Source organism: Gracilinanus agilis, chromosome 4 (genome assembly GCF_016433145.1).
Source record: "Gracilinanus agilis isolate LMUSP501 chromosome 4, AgileGrace, whole genome shotgun sequence".
NCBI lineage: Eukaryota > Metazoa > Chordata > Mammalia > Didelphimorphia > Didelphidae > Gracilinanus > Gracilinanus agilis.
In genome coordinates this window covers 450105070-450112927 of record NC_058133.1, presented here as the reverse complement: position 1 = coordinate 450112927, position 7858 = coordinate 450105070, and the positions used below count along the sequence as shown (strand labels likewise).

The 7858-nt window shown below is 33.3% G+C and overlaps 1 non-coding gene across 1 annotated transcript; it reads left to right on the top strand.

Annotated features, from left to right (window-relative positions):
- Positions 1-3309: 3309 nt before the first annotated feature.
- Positions 3310-3418, top strand: LOC123248108. The gene has a single exon (XR_006506211.1). It is a non-coding gene; the product is annotated as a U6 spliceosomal RNA (small nuclear RNA).
- The last annotated feature ends 4440 nt before the right edge of the window (positions 3419-7858 follow it).

The following is a 7858-nucleotide window of genomic DNA, read 5'->3' as shown; positions in this document are numbered from 1 at the left end:
AAGTCTTTCCATGTTTTCTGAAAGTATTCTACGCATAATTTCTTGTAACACAACAGATAAAATAAATATGAAGCACTTTGCATATCTTAAAATTCAACATAAATTCTAATATTATTATTTCATGAATTTCTTATATGTATATGAAACTTTCCTTTATATTTTATTATTTTTATTGTTTATTTATTATAAATTTATAATTTTTATATAAATATAATATATAATTAATATAATAACAATTATAAACTTGTATTTATTATACTCAAGGTATTATATAACTTATATAATTATAATATATAACATTATATAATGATTAGTATGATTTTATTATAATTATGTTATTAGCATCATTATTATGCTATTGTTAATTGACATTTATATAATACTTCAAACTTTTGCAAAACTCTTGATGAACCTAATCTCATTTGAAACTTATGCCAGTATCATAAGGAAATTTTAGCTTTATTGTATAGCTGAGACACAGAACAATTATGATTCATGCAAACTCACATAACTCCTACATATCCAAAGTGGGATATGAACTCATCTTTGTTCTTCTAGAACTAGCATTCTACCTATTATGCCATGCTACCTGTGAATCAGATCATGTTTTCTCCATTTTATAAATGTGGAAAATAGGGCTCAGAGTGACTCATTGACTTTCCCTCATTTAAAAAGGTAGCAAATGATAAAAACAAGTACAAAAGGAAAGCCTTTTCATTCCAGGCTCAAGTTTTCTCACAATTGTACACTTCCTTTCTTTAAAATATTGATATCTGAGAGGAGTCATGAGCTATTCTGCTTTAGAGCAAGGATTACACCACCAAAGTTCTCTGCAAAATTAAAGGATAAGCCTTCATCAAAAGTAGCCAGTAATTAGGAAAATGAAGGATTATGTTATTGATGAGATACAAACACTTTGGAAATAGTCATTATTTTCACACAAACTCCTGAACAGTTGTTCATTTTAATCCTGACCTATTTAATACCCAAATTAACTTGCATTAATATCCACTAGGGTATAAGGAACTAGATTAAAATGCTCTAATTCATTTGACTTATAAATGAAATTTTATATGAACTCAGTCCTCCAGGGCTCAAAGTGCATGCATTTCATGCTGGCCACTGGTACTCAGCCTTGCTAAAGCTTTAGTCAATTATGACACTAGAAAATTAGTTTAATTTATCAAATGGTATGATTCAAAAATACAATAGGATTAGATGCTCCAAAGAGAATATTTTCTGTTCTGCGTAACACTAATGGATTTTTTGTCTTAAATGTGAAATAATTCAATTGAAATATATAGAATGGTTATTGTGGAATGACATTATGTTGACAGGTACATTCATTTCTCTACCAGGTTTGCTACAAAGTCCTCATCTAGATAAAGCACCATGGGAATTTGAAAATCTCTCCAAATTAATCTACCCCATTAATTACATACTTAGAGTGTCTTTGAATGATGACCAGATATTTGGCACAATTTAAAAGATAACTAGCATCTATTTTACTCAGACAAAAAAAGTTAAAATTTCCAAAAATTTGAAACAAAAAATAAGTAATCTATCCTGAAAATCTTTAGCTTCACCTTAGAGACTTTAAATGCTTGAGATGCATACCTTTTAAGTAGACATTTTTAAGGTGCATTACTATTCTTGATTAATGTATATAATACTCAAAACATCAATGGATCCTCTGCTTAGAAGCAAGGATTTTTATGTCTCTAGCCAGATAATAAAGAAGCAATGACTCATGTAATTGTGTGCATAAATAAATATCCTCTGATAAATACTATTTAGGGGTCTGGTGCCTTTGGAAAGAATATGGTTTACTTGTAGAACTGTTGAACTTATATTATCTAAGCCTTTAGTTATCTAAATTGTGATTTTTCATTTTATGGATTCATTGTTAGATTTCTATTCAAATATCAAATCCCATCTGATGGTAGGTCTATATAATTATTTCAATAAAAACAATAAAAATAATATGAAGGACTAAGCACTTTCTCTAATTTCCTTGCCATCTCAAACCTCTCAATTAAATAATTATATGCAAGAGACAACAAAATGTAATGTTTCCTTTATTTAAGATACCAGGAATCTTGATACGGCAATAATTTGATGGGCTAACATAAATATGGCTAATTCCTAATTCTTAGATACTCATTTAGCATTCCCTTCTATAACAGTTAACATATGCTGTCAAAACTTCATAAGTTGGCCCCAAGATTAGTAATAGAAGTCAATTCTCCCGCTCCCCCACATTTTTTTTCCCACTAAGTCACAGAAAACCAAAAGGCTCTGGCTGGAAATGTATTGTGGCAGTATTCTAAGATATAGCATTATTAACATAAATAATATAAAAGAAAAGAGAGGGAAATTGGGCACAATGTTAGTGTATGTTGTGGATCCAGCAGTACAGAAGCAAAGGATACTCACTTCAAGATAGAGCTATGCTGTCCCTACAATAGTCACTTAAGAAAACTGATCAAATAATAAACATTTGTTAAGTAACTCCAAGTTCCAGGCATTGTACTAAGCAGTTGGGACTACCAAAAAAGGAAAAAGATAAACTGAATCCCTCAACAAGCATTCAATCTAATGAGGGGAGAATACATGCAAACAAATACATAAAAAAGCAAGCGACATACAGGAAAATATGAAAAATAATAAAGAGATGGAAGGCACTGGGATTAGCATGGTTGGAGACGGCTTCCCATGAAAGTAATATTTTGGTTGGAACTTAAAGGAAGCCAGGGAGGTTGATGTTAGGTAAGAAGGAAAGCATTATGGGAAAGGGAAAGAGCCAGAAAAACAAAAGCAGAACAACAACAACAACAATAACAAAAACAAACAAACACCCAGACCTAAGAATATGAGTGTCTTGTTCATGGAACAGCCAGAGGTCAGTGTGACTGGATCTAAGAACATGTGAATAGGAATAAGGTATAAGAAGAAAAGAAAAGTAAAAAGGCTTATGAAAGTCTTTGAATGCCAAAAAAAATTGTATTTGATTCAGGAGGCAATAGAGTCGTGATTTATTGAGTAGGGGGGTGACATGATTGAATCTTTCTTTAGGAAAATTATTTTAGTGGCTAAATTAAAGATAGTTTAGAGTGGGGAAAGACTGGCAGCAGATATACCTGATAGTAGTCTATTTCTATAATCCAAGTATAAGATTATGAGAGGCTGTACTAGAGTTGAGACAGTGTTAGAAAAAGAAAAGGAACATAGTTGATATATATTACAATGGCGAATCGATAGCCCTTGGAAATAGATTAGATTTGGTGGGCACTAAGATATAATGAGGGAGTACTCACTTCGGCAGCACATATACTAAAAATTGGAATGATACAGAGAAGATTAGTATGGCCCCATGTGCAAGGATGACACACAAATTCGTGAAACGTTCCATATTTCTAAATATGGTACTGATTCCAAAGCTAGGTAGATCAAAAACAGAGAAAGAAAACTATAGACCAATGTCCCTAATGAATATAGATGCAAAAATCTTAAATAGAATACTAGCAAAGAGACTCCAGCAAGTAATTAAGAAGATCATCCACCATGATCAGGTGGGATTTATACCAGGAATGCAAGGATGGTTCAACATTAGGAAAACCATCCACATAATTGACCATATCAACAGTCTAACAAATAAAAATCACATAATTATCTCAATAGATGCTGAAAAAGCCTTTGACAAAATACAACATCCATTCCTATTGAAAACACTGGAAAGTATAGGAATAGAAGGTCCTTTCCTAAAAATAATAAACAGTATATACCTAAAACCATCAACAAACATCATATGCAATGGGGATAAATTAGAAGCCTTCTCAATAAGATCAGGAGTGAAACAAGGATGCCCATTATATCCTCTATTATTTAACATTGTACTAGAAACACTAGTAGTAGCAATTAGAGAAGAAAAAGAAATTGAAGGTATCAAAATAGGCAATGAGGAGACTAAGCTATCACTCTTTGCAGATGATATGATGGTCTACTTAAAAAATCCTAGAGAATCAACTAAGAAGCTTGTAGATATAATCAACAACTTTAGCAAATTTGCAGGATACAAAATAAATGCACATAAATCATAAACATTTCTATATATTTCCAATACATCACAGCAGCAAGAGGTAGAAAGAGAAACACCATCTAAAAATCACACTAGAAAATATAAAATACTTAGGAAACTATCTACCAAAACAAACATAGGAATTATACGAAAACAACTACAAAACACTTTCCAAACAATTAAAATTAGATCTAAACAATTGGAAAAATATTGATTGCTCTTGAGTAGGATGAGCTAACATAATAAAAATGACCATTCTACCCAAATTAATTTACCTATTTAGCGCCATACCTATCAAACTACCAAAAAACTTTTTCACTGAATTAGAAAAAAACTATAACAAAGTTCATTTGTAATAACAAAAGATCAAGAATATCAAAGGAAATAATGAAAAAAATGTGAAGGAAGGGGGCCTAGCAGTACCAGATATTAAACTGTACTATAAAGCAGCAGTCATCAAAACAATATAGTACTGGCTAAGAGACAGAAGAGAGGATCAGTGGAATAGACTTGGGGTAAGTGACGTCAGCAAGACTGTGTATGATAAACCCAAAGAGCCCAACTTTTGGGACAAAAGTCCACTATTTTACCAAAACTTCTGGGAAATTTGGAAAACAATATGGGAGAAATTAGGTTTAGATAAACATCTCACACCCTACACCAAGATAAATTCAGAATGCATAAATGACTTGAATATAAAGAGGGAAAATATAAAAAAATTAAGTGAACACAAAATAGTATACCTGTCACATCTATGGGAAAGGAAAGATTTTAAAACCAAGCAAGATTTAGAGAAAATTAATAATTTTGATTATATTAAATTAAAAAGCTTTTGTACAAACAAAAACAATGCAACCAAAATCAGAAGGGAAACAACAAATTGGGAAAAAATCTTTATAACAAAAAACTCTGACACGGGTTTAATTACTGAAATATAATCAATTGTATAAAATATCAAGTCATTCTCCAATCAATAAATGGGCAAGGAACATGAATGGGCAATTTTCAAATAAAGAAATCAAAAGTATCAATAAGCACATGAGAAAGTGTTCTAAATCTCTAATAATTAGAGAAATGCAAATCAAAAAAACTCTGAGGTATCACCTCACACCTAGCATATTGGCTAAAATGAAAGAAGGGGAGAGTAATGGATGCTGGAGGGGATGTGGTAAAATTGGGACATTAATGCATTGCTGGTAGAGTTGTGAACTGATCCAACCATTCTGGATGGGAATTTGGAACTATGCTCAAAGGGCTATAAAAAATGCCTGCCTTTTGATCCAGCAATATCATTGCTGGGTTTGTACCCCAAAGAGATCATAGATAAACAGAATTGTATGAAAATATTTATATCCGTGCTTTTTGTGGTGGCAAAAAACTCGAAAATGAGGGTGTGCCCTTCAATTGGGGAAGGGCTTAACAAATTGTGGTATATGCTGGTGATGGAATACTATTGTGCTCAAAGGAATAATAAACTGGAGGAATTCCATGTGAACTGGAAAGACCTCCAGGAATTGATGCAGAGTGAAAGGAACAGAGCCAGAAGAACATTGTACACAGAGACTGATATACTGTGGTAAAATCGAATGCAATAGACTTCTGTACTAGCAGCAATGCAATGACCCAGGACAGTTCTGAGGAACTTATGGGAAAGACGCTGCCCACATTCAGAGGAAGAACTACAGGAGTGGAAACACAGAAGAAAAGCAACTGCTTGAACACATGGGTTGAGGCAGACATGATTGGGGATGTAGACTCGAAACTACCACACCAATGCAACTATCAACAATTTGGAAATAGGTCTTGATCAATGACACATGTTAAAACCAGTGGAATTGTGCATCAGCTATGGGGGAGGCAGTCGGGGGGTGAAGGGGAAAGTAAGAGCATGAATCATGTAACCATGTTAACTTTTGTAAAAAATTAAAATTAAAAAAGAAAAAAAAAGATAAAAGATATAATGAAGGAGCCAGAATGATTCCCAAATTGTTAGAAGAATGATATTGTCTTCTATAGTGATAGAAATGGTAGAAAGGGAAGGGATGATTTAGAGAGAAAGAATGAGTTCTTTTTTGGACATAGTGCATTTAAGATATATTTTAGACATTCAGTTCAAGGTGTCTGAAAAGTAGCTAGATATTTGAGTTTAGAGGACAGCAAAAAGATTGGAATAGTAGAAGTATATTTAAAATAATCCGTATAGATTTAATAATTAAATCCATGGGAACTGATGAGACAATCCAATGAAATATAAAAAAGGGAAAAGAAGAGGAGCCAGGTCAGAACCATGAGGGATACTTACAGTTAGAGGGCATGTTCTGTGAGAGAACATAGTAGAGACAAAAAGGGAGCAGTTAGATAAGCAGGAAAAGAACTAGGACAGCAAGATATCCTGAAAACCTAGAGAAAAAGAGAAAGTGATCAGCAGTGTGAAACCTACAGATTGGTCAAAGAGAATGAGGATTGAGAAAATATCATTTGATTTGGCAAGTGAGACCATTAATAACTTTGTTTAGAATTTGTGAGTGTGTATGTGTGTAATAATGGGATTTACTGAGGTGTTTTTTTTATTAGTAAGGTCAAAAGCCATATTGTAAGGAGTTAAGAGAGTGAGACATTGAAAGAAAGAACTATGGGAGCAGAAATGCAAAAGCAAAACATATGACATCATTTATCACCTGTATATATGGGTATGTGATTTGAGGTCTAGGTTTTAAAAAAATCACTCTATAGCAAAAATGAATAATGTGGAAATAGGTATCAAGTGAACACATTTATATAATCCAGTGGAACTGCTTATTGGCTCTGGGTGCTGAGAGGGAAAGAAAGTAAATCATGGAAACATGGAAAATATTCTAAAAATGAATTATTTAAATTTAAAAAGGAAGAGAGTGAGAGCAGAAAAAGAAAAGTCGTCTATTGTAAGTGCCTTCAAGAGATGTTTAGTGACAAAATACATGAGATATAGGATAATCATTAGCTGGAATGGAAAGATCAAATGAAAGCTTCATTTTTCAGAATAGGGGAAATATGGGTATGTTTTTAGACAGAAGGAGATGAGCCACTGTGCAGAAAGATTGAAAACAAGAGAAAGCGTGAAGATGGCACAGGGGGCAATATGTTGGAGGGGACAGAATGGTATGGGATCATCTGAATAAGTAAATAGATTAGTTTTGATAAAGAGTAAAGCTACAATTTCATGTGAGATAGAAGTGAAGGAGAAAGTGACAGAAGTCACCAGTAAGATTGGGGAGAATGAAGAAGAGAGAGTTCACTGGGAATGGCTTTCTTCTTTTTCTGTAAAATATCAGGCAAGGTTCTCAGCTCAGATATTGGAGGTAGAGGGTGTGTGGGAGTTTTGAGAGGGATGAAAAATACTGAAAAAGCCACTATGGAGTGGAATAAAGAGTTGACAAGGGTGGTATAGCAGGATTGCCTGTCAAAAGTGAATATACTCGAGCTCATGTCACATAAATTTGTACAGACCCACTTAAAACAGTTTTGTGGTTTCTAATACTTTGGCAGCAAATGTATAGGAGCAAAACTGACAAATAGTAGAAATGATCTAGGGCTGGAGCCTGGTTGGGCATAATGTATGATATGACAATGGGACTAGTGATTCAAAAGAGGAGAGAGTCAAGTTGAATTGGTTCATCAAGGTGTAAAAATGGGGAGAAGAGAGTTTTGTGGAGGAGAGATGTCCTGTGAGAGAATTGATGGATCAATAGATTAGAGATTACAGTCAGGATAAAGAGTAGGATAGAGGTGAAGAATTAATAG